Below are 13431 nucleotides of genomic sequence, written 5' to 3' on the forward strand. Positions count from 1 at the left end.
TAGTTTATAGTACCTATGTTTGGCTCCATCAATCCGGACTGGACCAGCGTGGTGGACGACGGCCTTAAACCCTTCTCATTGTGGGAGGGTATATGGGTCTTAATGGGTTAATCTGATGATGATCATGAAGTTACATTTTAAGTGTTCTTACACGTTTTTAGTTCAAACTATTGTAGTTAAAGCCTGGTGCTTCGAACTTCGGCCTCCCATTCCAGTTGACAGAGTTCGTATGCGTTTTTGACATAAGGAAGGAATTTAAAATATCACAACATTACAACAATACTGCCAGCACGGCTAGCATGGGCAGGAGACAATTATATCCCCGGGGAAAAGGATGCAAATTTATGTTCTCCCACAGCTTTACCAACTCTCAGAGCACTGGCGCACAAGTGTAAATAATATTTAAATAATATATGTGTAATATTAAACGGGGGCAAACTTCTCCTATTCCAAGTTCCTGTGCTTGATCAGGTGGATATGTTAAAACAGGGGATATAATTGGGGGACATAATTTTTGTCTACTGTTTGGGTCCTGCAGTAATATACATGGTAGTACATCCCCGGACGAGCTCTGTCACACTTGGAGAAGGCGCGAAGGTCATTTAAAAAAAATTACTACTTCACAACTTTGTTCTGCAATAGTATACTCTCGGTTACCTATTTTATATTCTGTGGCAATTACGGCTTATTTGCAGCATATTATGCCTCGCAGCGAAAAGCAACAATTTTGTAATGTAGATAACTAACTATTTTGCAAGAGAACGTAACGTGTTTTGCATGCATTGCGAACGACGTCCGCTCTTCCGATACAATCGGGGACTTAATGCCCAGTTGTGTCGTGTAGGTACTTATAGAACAAAAACAATGAATATTATAAACAGAAAATACATTTTGGATATTGGATAGAAGCAGGCGTTACTTTGCGGAAATCCATGATATATTATGAAAATTAAGCTTAATTTGCTATACTCCGCGAAAAGCAGGAGAATCTGTATGGTGTTATATATAATTTATTTAATCCTTATACTCCACACCAAACAGATCTTCGGCAATGTAGTCCTACGCACGTTTCGTACCGGAACGAAAGCATCCTCCGGAGATGTTGACTTTACAATGAATATCATGCATGCCTGAGAGTTCTACATAATGTTCTCAAAGGTGTGTGGAGTCCACCAATCCGCACTAGTCCAGCGTTGTGGACTACGGCTTTAACCTTTTCTCATTGTGGGAGGGAAACCCGTGCGGTGTAGTGGGCCGGTTATGGGTTGATATGGTGATGATGATGAACTAGAAAGCCAACTCGCCAAGTGTCATTGGAGCCGTGTGGGCGTTCTAAACATTTTTCGCTCTCCTATGAAAGAGAACGAATGTGCCCAGCAGTGTGACATAAATCCTAATAATTTTGTGCTATCCCTACCAATCCCTATCTCTATCCCTACTAATATTATAATTATAAATGTCAATGTAAGTTTGTTTGTTACGTTTTCAAGCAAAAACTACAAAACCGATCCTCATGAAACTTTGTATACATATTCTTGGAAGTGTTAGAATTAATATAGGATACTTTTTATCCCGACATTAAAATCGATTCCTTTGGGAGAGGGGATGAGTGTTTGACGATTTTACACCATAACTCCGACAAATTATAACAGATTTAAATAATTATTTTTGTACTATAGAGGCCCCAACTGTGGTTGCAGATAGAGGACAGAACTCCTCAGCGGACAGCAGCCATTTAATGCCTAATCAAAAAACAAACGCAGACTAAGTCGCGGGCAACTGCTAGTATTGTTATAAATAAAGATGATGAATCAATCAACCCGCATTACAGCAGGAAATTTGAACTCAACAGATAAACTTCCTGGCGCAACGGTGTGCGCTGTGAATTTTAGTAGGAGGTCCCGGGTTCCATTCCCGGCAGAGGAATTTTTTTATTTCTGAATTTTCTTTGGTCTGGTCAGGTAGGGTCTGGCTTTGGCCGTGGCTAGTTACCACCATACCGAGAAAGACATGCCGCTAAGCGATTTAGTGTTCCGGTGCGATGTCGCGTGGAAATCCATTAGAGGGCTCCATTATGACTAGCATACTCCATAGAAAGTTATCCCACTAACACACCTAAGACTGCATTTTCTCTTAGCATAAAGTGAGATTGCAATCAAGGGCTAACCTATTGTGGAATAAGACAAAAAAAACTGTAAACTACCATCGCATCGAAAGAGTTTCGTCGAAGCAAGCTCATTATGATTTTATGTATACAAAAATGTAACCATACATTAATACATCCGAGTAAATCCAAGGTCTCGAATTATGCGCGTTGCTAATAACTTGCATTGTATTTGTTCTATTCAAATTATATGTCGTGGGAGAAGTCTGCGGAAACTCGCACGCTCAGAACGCCTTTCAAAGTACAATTCTAGTGATAAGGCCGTCTTTGCACACTAGCAATAAGTACTATTACTGTTCTGCTTCTATTTTTCCTATTTTCTATTCTATTTAATATCTATCTTGATATAATACACCTACCTACCAAAGAATACAGATAATTTCTAGGAAAAATGTGGCGAACTACAGCTGTAGTTATAGCTCATTGACGTAAAATTTAGTTTCACGGAAATCGATCACAGAAACCAAGGATGTTTCTTTTTTTTAAAGTGAAACTTTTGTTACATCGTCTCAAACTTTTTCGTCTATGTCGCATGTCGCGTGACGGTCGGCCGCGGAGTAGGGATAAAGTGACAGGCGCTCGTCAGAGCAGTCGAGGCCAATATGGCGTCGCCTATAGTTCGCATCAGCTGACCGTGTAGAGTATAGACTATTACTCATTTGTGCCAGTGCTCCATAAAATATTGGTAACATTTATAAACTGTATAACTCATGATGAAGATGGAATTGATAAAAGAATGATTGAAAATAATTGAAAAACGGATCAAAATGACTCAACGATTATAAAATATTGTTTTCAGTTTTTTAATATGTGTATATCATCTAAATAATTGTAAAGTATTATGTAAAAATATTAGTTGGAGACCTAGTCTACTTTTCTCATTTCACGTTATCAGTCCCATTTTCCAAGTATAAAAAATAATTTTTTCTTAAGATAGATGGAGCGATTTTTATACCCTTAATGGAATGTTATTTCGAAAATTTTTAGTTCACTTATACCGTGGTTTCATAAAACCACACAATCCTTTTTATATATAAAATAGGGTTGCGCTTGACAGCTATCATGCCTGATGTAAAGCAATGATGCGGTCTAACTTGGGGCGCGCTTGCCTATAAAATGCCTATTCACTCTTACCTTGAAGGCATTTAAGTTTTTATTTCCGGGGTAAAGAGTAGCCTATGTGGGATAAAAATCGATTTCCATTCCAAATTTCAATTCCACTGGTTTTTGGCACCTACTCTTTGGGTGCTGCCATAAATAAAAGTTATTGCTGTGCCATAGAGTAAAGTGTTAGCGGTAGGTATTTGCCTAGAGGTTAAAGCATCGGCAAGCACCTCTAACTTTTTACAGTTATGTGCGTTTTTAATTTAAACAATTGAATGCGATTTGCTTTAACGGTGGAGGAAAACCTGCCAGAGGATGTCAGAGAGTACCCCATGATGTTCCCAAGGGCGCGCGAGGACTACCAATCCGTATCTCACTCTGAGAGGAGACACGTGGCCTTTCGCCCCGCTAATGTGTTGATGGTGATGAAATAAAAGTCAAATTTCAAAATATACGTACATCGCAAAATCGAATGTTGAAAACTGTTATTAATAGTTGAATTGCACGGGGTGACTTATCAATAGAGTCGGTTAACCTTGTTATTGCACTGTACAAAACACATCCTTGGCTAACACTTGGGCAAATATACGTTATCGAATACAGCCTATTTATTGGTGCAATGACGCACTAGTGTGGCTTGATAACATAATATTAATGGTTACATTTTACAGTTTACAATATTTGGTTTGGTTTTCTATTTGGTTAATTTATTAATAGTTATTCAAACTCACGTACACACGTAGATCATTAATATTTATTATACGGTTTGGTATGAAGTTAGTGTGCACGCCAATTCAAGTGACATTTCCTTATTATTTCTCTGTGTTTAAGTTACAGTAAATTTTATCAAAAAAAAAACAACTTCATTATCATCCCATTATGTACACTAACTGTCACGTAGGAGAGAGAGATATAATATTATGACCCTCCGCGTTGCTCCAATCCTGGTTGGCGTTATTTAAATTTAATTATAAATATAAATAAATCTAAATATAATACGACAATACACACATCGCCATCTAGCCCCAAAGTAAGCGTAGCTTGTGTTATGGGTACTAAGATAGCTGTTGAATACTTTTATGAATATAATACACATAAATACTTATAATATACAGATAGACGCCCAGACACCGAAAAACAATCATGTTCATCACACAAACATTTTCCAGTTGTGGGAATCGAACCCACGGCCTTGGACTCAGAAAGAAGGGTCGCTGCCCACTGCGCCAGTCGGCTGTCGAATTTAATTATTTTGCTATGCGTATTTAGATCATGCCATGAACCTGATGGTATAATTTAAATTTTTTTTCTACCTTGTGTGATGCAAACGGAGAATATTAAACCACCCTCTCCTCTTATCACTAAGGGTTGTATTTGCGATATCGCTTATCGTATTCTTAGTTGCTAAAACTATAAAATATTCATAAATAATATTGTTTGTCTGTTAAGCGTATAACTCTTTATAACGCAATACGCTCTTTATAAACGCTTACATCAATTTCGATATAGGGTACAGTGTAGCATAGCTATCTTGACTTCCTGACACTATGACAGTTAAAAAAAAAAAAAAAACAATATGACAGCTGAAGAGCGGCATTTTCAAATTTCGCATTGTGTTCGGCAGTTGGGGTTTTTTTATTTATATATTTGTTGTGCTTTAAATTAAAAAATAAACAATTTAGCGGTTTAATCGCCTATTCAAATTTCGAATATCGTACAGTCGTTCGGCGGTTGTCTTTTTTATTTATTTTTTATGATGTAGCTTGTTTAGCTAAATTATCACTCGTGCAAAGACAGGGTGTCAAGTCAGTTGCTATTACAAAATAACAGCCTACAACACGATAACTTTGACGGTATTAAAAATGGTAATATTAATAATGAGCTGGTAATTCGGTTGTACATTAATGTAGACTAATTAATTAAATCGACTGTAAATTAGTGGCATCTCATTCCCACAATTTCCTGTTGAAAAGGATGGCAATACTTTTAGAGCAGCGTGATACCAACACGGTTGTAAGTTAATTTTCTCGCGCGCAAAAACTAAATGTCACATCGTCCTAAACCAGTTTAGAGAAACGACGGTTTCCTTTTTTAAACGATGCAGGTTCATGATTACTTTTCAAACAGAGTAGTCTCTTAACTCTTAGTACAAGATTTTTTCGCTCGCAAGCTAAGAGTCGTTTTTGAGTTTGGAAATAATTGAGCATCGGAGTAAAATTGATCTTATTTCGATTAGATTAAAGCTCAAATTCGCCTACAGTTCTTAAGTACGGGAATCGCGACTCTATTACAGAAAATTTAGGTCCTTTTTACTTTGACGATCTGGAGTATGATATGAGAAAACGACACTTCGATTGAGATTCAGCAAATCTTGTGCTATGGCTAAATTTGTCTTTAACTGGATGATGTGTAGATCGAGGTGTAGAAGTTGATGATTCGAGAACTTTTTTTGCGGCATCAAGTCTGACCTCCGCGCCGCATTGGTGAGCGCTGTGTAAGATAAGAGCTCCGGGGTTCGAACCCCAGTAAAGGTAGTTTAGGCATTTATAATTTCTGATTAAGCGTTCCGGTACCTACGATTTCGCGTAGAAACCGATTAAGGGTATGGCTTTTAAAATAACTATTAAAAAAAGGTAAACCCGCTCAAAATATAAGACTGCATCACCCTTACCACCAGATTAAATGGCAGTCTAGCAGTGGCGTACATAGAGGGTATGCACTGGGTATGCAGATGATATAAAATGAAGAAAATCTCCAGTACGAGTTATAAATACTTCAGGGTAGGCTTTTATAACTCTTACAGTGCCTATCCATAAGTTTTTTTATAACTCGTAATGGAGACTTTCTTCATTTTATATCGTCTGCATACCCTGTGCATACCCTCTATGCACGTCACTGCAGTCAAGGGTTAACTTGTAGTGGCCGTAGTCGAACACGCTGGCCCAGTGCGCATTGGTGGACTTAACACACCTTTGAGAACATTATAAAGAACTATTGTATATATATAGAACTTATTATTTTCCTCATGATGTTTCCTTGACTGTTATAATACACATTAAGTGTTTTAAACTATTATTTCTTTAATCTGACAATGGCTTCTTATATTATGTACTTCTTAAACATCATTCTACTTTCTTTATTTAGATTATAGAGTTAGTACCTTGAACAAGGTAGACGCCCTTAATATGATTTATCTATTACCTTTCCTTATTTAGCTGTAGATTGTATGACCTTGTGCCCATTTTAGGGGTCCTATTTCATTGAAACCATAAAAATCAAATTCCGAACTTTAAATTTGGATGAAATTCTAATGACTCACGGTTTTTTTTTAATTTGGATGACACATTTCTATGAAAGTGATTCCAGGATTGTTATATCTTATACTAAAAGGTGTATAAAGCTGAAGATATTGTTTGTGTACTTGAACGCGATAATCTTAGGAACTACAGTCCGATTTGAAAAATTCTATCAGTGTTGGATAGCCCACTTATCGAGGAAGGCTATAGGCTATATATCATCACGCTACGAACAAAAGTAGCATAGCACCAATGAAAAATGTTTCAATACCAGGGGATTTTTTTTTGTAAACGGTAAAAGTTTCGATAAAATCCAACGTTGTGAATGACAAAGTCGTTTCCCTTCCAAAGTTCTAACAAGTCAATAGCAAAGGAGAACAAAAATAAGGAAACTACGGCTGGTAAGGATAGCCCTATAAGGAATTCGCGATGACACCGTTATGGGATCCGTGTATAGCGTGGCATACAAAATGAAGTGCGACGTCTATCACCATGTTTTATATTCATTCAGCGTCATAAAGCAGCTAATTATCGCGCGTGCAGCAATAGAATCGCATAGCGGAGTGGAAAATCATAGGAATTTTCTACGTGAGCTGAGCTACCGACGTTTTACAAGCCCAGGATGGTCGTCAAATACCTCAAGTATCCTGGTGCAGCGTTGAGCGCTGTGATCTATAATAAATTATAAATTCCTCAATTGCATCCTCCTTAAGGTTGCAATTTGGAAATTTATGATTTCTGAATTTTCTTTGGTCTGGTCTAATAAGAGGCTTCTGCATGCCGTTGTGGTAACTAACCACCCTGAGTTTATTTAGCCTTCCGGTACGATGTCGCGTCGTAACCGATTAGGATTTACGCCAAACCTTAACTTGCTTACCGTCTCCATCTTAGACGGCATCATCAGCTACTGGCAGGTGAAATTGCAGTCAAGGGCCAACGTATATGGGAATAAAAAAAAGGAAATCTAGCTTGTAACATTTGCCGCCATCGGAAATGGCTGAAAAGTTCGCGTGTGAAGTTCAGGAAAATGGCAGTGACATTCTACGGAAGGTGCTTGGTACATAGATCCGAGTTTAGACTTGTAAGATTGGAAAAGTTTGTCAAAGATGGAGTCAATCGCAGGATCTAATAAAGGTACTTTGTGAATAACGCATTTATTTAGTCCCTATTATGAACAACCAATTTGTAGCTTAGTAGTGCGAGGTTATAAAGTATAAACATATATTGTAGAAAACGTTTGTGTCCTTATGTACACGCGTTAGAAGTTATACTTCTTTGGAGTAACAAGATAAAAATCTCTTCAAAATTTTAATTTTACGCCTTATTCTACGTATGCAGAAAAAACTACACTAACAATATAAAAACGGTATTTTAAACAATGTTTTATTATAACGCATCTTGTTAAAGAAAGTTTATTTAAATATCCCAAAAAAATATTTCTACATAATTTAAGAAATGGACATAATAAACATAATTAAATTTGGAATACTAATAGACTCATTATCGGACAACCAAGTTTCTTGTACAATTGAAACAATTAAATCACCGGAAAGAGCCCGCAGACTTTGACAATTGAAAGTGCACACTGTCAAACCTTTCCGTGTCAAGCTAACTTCATGGTGTCGGTTTTTTGTGACGGTGTTACAAGCGCTTCGTAAAAATTTACTCTCATAATTTTTTTGCTACGAGAATTATAACTTCAATACTACTAATATAAAAGGCGACTTTTGTTACATTTTGCTATTTTTGTTTTTTTGGGTTCGGACTTGTTAGATGTAGGACAAAAGGAGCTCTACCTACGTAGGGTTCTCGTTTTTTTCTGCCTTTTCCGTTTCCGGTTTCAGTTATAGAATTTTTCTATACAAAAAGTCACCTTTTTCACTAACACGGCAGTGTGATATGCTTTACATAACCTACAATGATTATTATTCGATGTCATTATAGCAAATTAGAAAACAAGTATTAACTATTAATAACGCACCTAATAAACTATTTCTTCACTTTTCAAGGTTTAAAAAGTACTTAAATAAAATAAATTACCCGAAGCAAATGAAAATTACTTTGCTTTTGGAAGAAAAATTGCACTTTTATTAACCATTTGAACGATGAGTCACCGGAAAGGAATGTTTGATTCTTCGATTTACGACTATCAATTGCAGGTAATGAATTTAAATTAGAAGTATTTTAGCTCGCACTAGATGCGGATTTAATGTTAATTTTTGTTCTGTGGAATTAAACATTGCGAGTTGCAACCGCAATCTGTCGACGTTCTAGGGAGCATCCCTTTAAGGAGAGAACCTTGATTCGAAGAAATAAATTTATAACCATTTTATGTAGGTAACTTATAATATATGAAACATAAACGTTTTATTCAGTTTGGTAAATATGTAGTTCTCTAGTAATTAAGAATTATCAATTATATCAGTGTCAGTTAATTATTTGTGGGTATTATTTCATATAAGTGGTTGCAATGATTGGCGAGAAAAGATCACGCCACTAATGACTTTAGGTTGTGGACCAATCAGGCAGCCGTATTTAGCCGCATCTTGGCTTGGAGCAGCGATTTAGGTGGCATTCGCTCGATTGGGAGTAGTCAGGGCTTAAAACGCGAGAAAGAAAAGTGTGGATACATTTTCAACTGAGCTGGGTTTTATTTTACTAAAAATCGTCCACATTAGAAAGTATACTATCTACCAACGATAGCATGAAGCATCAGATGGGATCCCAATCGAGCGGGCACCAATCTAGTCATTGGATGAATAAAATTTATTATATGATAGACGTCCAAATGTCTTTATAATACGCCACTATTACGACACTAGTTAAACGTCAGTTTAAGTGATACACCTCTTAATTTCCACTATTCCACGTGACACACTTTTGACGACATTCATGATTTTAGTAACTGTTATTTTAAATTGAAGTCATAGTTACTTCAAGACGTCATTTTATGTCCGAATTATCTAAACGAAACAAGGCCATAATCCCAAGACCATCCTTAATTCATAACTTCCTTTGTTTTACGTTGTATGAACAATAAACATGAATCCTGTCACAATAACATCCTTACAACATTTTATATCTTAAATTATTTGAAAATAATGGTTTAATAAAATCCAATCAATAATCCAAAGATAGGTTTCTTTAAGATCACATCTGAAAAAAGGAAACCACTTCACAAATAATTTACAGTTTAATGTTTTAAAATAATTCATCACGTTCACGTATCCAATTTTTATGGATGATGATGTTTTAGCTGAAGTAATGCGAATTATTCAAATCGTTGTACTAAATTCTAGAATGTTTTCCAAAAGTTGTTCAATCGGAGTCCCAGGAGTAAAAAAAAAGCTTGAGCTTGTTACGTCATAACTCACAAAGCGATCCATTGTTACTGCCTTTGAATACGATGCTCGCCTTGCAGTGTAAACAGGCGTGACACAGTTTTTACACTGTCGCCCATATGGTTTCAATTTAATGCTGGCAATTTACAAATCAATGGATCTCTTGTAAGATCTCCTACCATTTCGAAAGTTTATCCAGTATTTATCTTCTACTAATATATAAAGCTTAAGAGATTGTTTGTTCGTTTACTTGAACGCGATGATTTCAAGAACTACAGGACCAATTTGAAAAATTCTTTCAGTTTTGGATAGGTTATTTATCGAAGAAGGCTATGGGCTATATAATATCACACGGAGACCAATAGGAGCATAGCACCAGTGAAGAATGGGGTCAAAATCTGGTCTCTTTTTAGGTTGACTTACACGCGGACGAAGTCGCTACGGATCTCTAGTAGTGTATATTCGGGTATCCATACTAATTTTAATGCGAAAGTTTGTTGGTTTGGTTTTCCTTACTTAACGCCCTAGCTAATCAACAAATCGACCTAATTTTTTCCATTGAGTTAGTTGAAAGGATGGAGAGAAATATTTTCTACTTTTTATCCCAAGAAAAGAAACGGTTCTCACGGAATTCGTAAAAATCGCCAGTAAGCGTGAACGAAGAACTACGAGCAACGGCCATCAAAATAAAATAGTAGTAAATTTATAGATGCTAAATGCCTGCCTGGTGGGTTTCTACATTTTGTTTTATCTAGATAACTAAAATATGTTCAATACTATGCATAAATAACGGTATATCTCAGTAGACGAAAAAGATTGATCATCTTTCTTAAACCTTATTATCATGTTTTCGACTGTTTTTAGTACAACTTATAAAGTAGGAGCGTCTTTTTACTGTTTTCTTTATGAAACTAGCGACATTTTCCCGTCTACCATTTTCTCCTTCAATCGAGATGTTTAACAGTTATTTTGCTCAGAACTCATTTATATTCCAGATTCATATCATCATATTCTAACTTTTTTATTCTAACATGTTAACAGGAAAAAGACGAACAGTGAACGTTATTAGATCAACAAGAACTGTATCAGTTTTAAAATAACTGGACTCATATCGCCAATGACATTGAAATTGCGCACGAAATCTGAAACCGTAAAGTGAGTGATGTTTCAACCGATTTAAAAAAACAGGAGGAGCTTCTCAATCGCGAAGAAGAAAGTTTAGAGAATTACTAGATTATGAAAATTAAGATTAATTTGCTATACTATTTATGTTATGGAAGAGCGGGGCCGCCTGCCACAAGTGCTAGTAGTAATACTAGTAACTTACTAGGATGACCCCAATTTCAATGTATTATTTTGCTGTACGAAACGAAATAAATATTTTTAATTTAATTTTTAATTTATACTCCGCGAAACGTAGGTGAGTCTGTATGGCGTAATTCAGACCATCGACAATGTACCATCTACGCTGCTCCGGTTTCGGGGCATCTTCAGGAGATGTTGACTTTACAATGAATGGTTAAGATCTCCTGAGGATGCTCCGCATAGTAACGCCTGCTTCTATCCAAATTTCTAGATACTTTCCTTCCATTTTATTTGGCACCAACTTAAAAGTGTTGCAGATAATATTTATTTCTTGCTTTTGAGTTGTTTTACTACAAAAACCGACCTTGGGTTTTTGTTTGTCATAATTTTTCTTTTGCCATTACTCCCGATATGGTGACAAGAGTATATTTTAAGTCAGTTCTATGAGTGGCGTTTATAGCAGTGCATCAACGATACAACGATGAATAAAGTTTGACATATTATTATCATAATCTACATCATCATCATAACAAAAAGCTTAAGAGTGTGTTACTATAAGAAATCAGTATCAAAAGACGTTTGAATAATAAGGGATTTGTGGAGACACTGGAGACCTTACTCCAGTCGAGGGACAATGTGAGTTTAAATAGCACAGAATCGATGAGAAACCCTATTAGGCATTGTTTTGATTAGACAAGGCCTTCTCATTTGTCTTAAGTGCATTAAATGCTTAACCGTTTTAATCACTGGATTTGTACGGATTATCCGTATACATTTTGAAACATACTCATTAACGTACTATTGTTTTAATTCTTAAATGAAAGGAACACTGTTTTTATTTTTTGTTGTTTTATTGCAACCAAATATTTAAAGTACACATGGGTCAAATTGGTATTATATATATTACAACGGTTTATGCATTTCGTAAAATACTGCTTCCCATACTGTTTATGTCGATAAAAAACTAAGCGCAATTAAATAGATTTAAAGGTTTTATATTTATTATCCTCTAGCGACAAGCCATTTATTATGCTTTGCATTAATTACCTGCTATAAAATGGTAAAAAGATAAGTAAAATATACTTTTGTTTTGTTTCTGATCAAAACATTGTAATGGGCACATCGAATCAGCTTATTGAAATAAAATAAAAACAACTGAGAGACTGGATATAAGCGGCTTTATCGCTAAGAAGCGATCTTCGCTCTTCCAGGCAAGTTCAGACAACCTTGTAAAGTAGAACATCATGTTATGTACAAAGTAGGTAGGTATTATAATTTATTACGAGCATATACTATGATTTAAGCCCACTCAGGGCCTATTTTGTTAAGTATATTAAACAAGTACATAGAAAAACAGCGTTATAAAAATAACATGTTTTAAAACTGTGTTTTTCTACAGTATAATAAGTGAATTTAAATGTGTTTGAGCAAAAACACACAATTTTAAAATTTTGTATTAGTTTCGATGTAATGGTATGATAGAGAATTTTATTTGGTTTACATAAACTGCTAACTGGTAGGTTAAAAGGTGATGCTGCCAGTACGTTGACCTTTTGATTGGGTCTAGTAATTTTTTTTATTTCGTCTACATAATCTTGCCTCGTTAACCTAATAAACGGTCGTTAAATACTTATTAGTAATTCGACAGAAGTGTAACCCGTTACTCTTTTACAGAATTTATTGGGCCTTACATTCAAATGGCCCTTTTGTTATTGAGCTTGGCCCACATTTGTTCTTAGAATAGGATAATGTCTCAGGTTTCGTTGCACTGATTTATAAAGTGGGAGTACATAAAAATGGCAGGCGGTTGAGAAGCCCAGTGAGTAGGACTTCGACTTCACTTTCGGGGGGGGCGGGTTCGAATCCCAGCACGCACCACTAACTTTTCTAAGTTAAGCAATTAAAATATGACTTGCTTCAACTGTGAAGGAAAACATCGTGAGGAAACCTGCATACTTGAGAGTTCTCCGTAATGTTATCAAAGAGGCGTGAAGTCCACCAATCCGCGCTGGGCCAACGTTGTGGACTACGGCCTTAGCCCCTTCTTATTGTGGGAGGAGACCCGTGCCCTGTAGTGGGCCGGTTATGGGTTTACAATTTACATGATGATGATATAAAACTGAAAATATTAGCTTTTTCTATTACTTAGTCGTATTCTCGCCAACAACTGGCAGGCAATGGTAAAACTCTTGGTTCTAAACACCATAACCTTCGCTCTCCC

General features: G+C 36.1%; 1 protein-coding gene across 9 annotated transcripts in view; it reads right to left on the bottom strand.

Annotated features, from left to right (window-relative positions):
• Positions 1 to 13431, bottom strand: part of LOC120628005 (cytospin-A-like) — a 91240-nt gene that overhangs the window by 40350 nt on the left and 37459 nt on the right. The gene's annotated exons all lie outside the window — the stretch shown is intronic.

This window comes from Pararge aegeria, chromosome 12, assembly GCF_905163445.1.
Source record: "Pararge aegeria chromosome 12, ilParAegt1.1, whole genome shotgun sequence".
Taxonomy (NCBI): Eukaryota; Metazoa; Arthropoda; class Insecta; order Lepidoptera; family Nymphalidae; genus Pararge; species Pararge aegeria.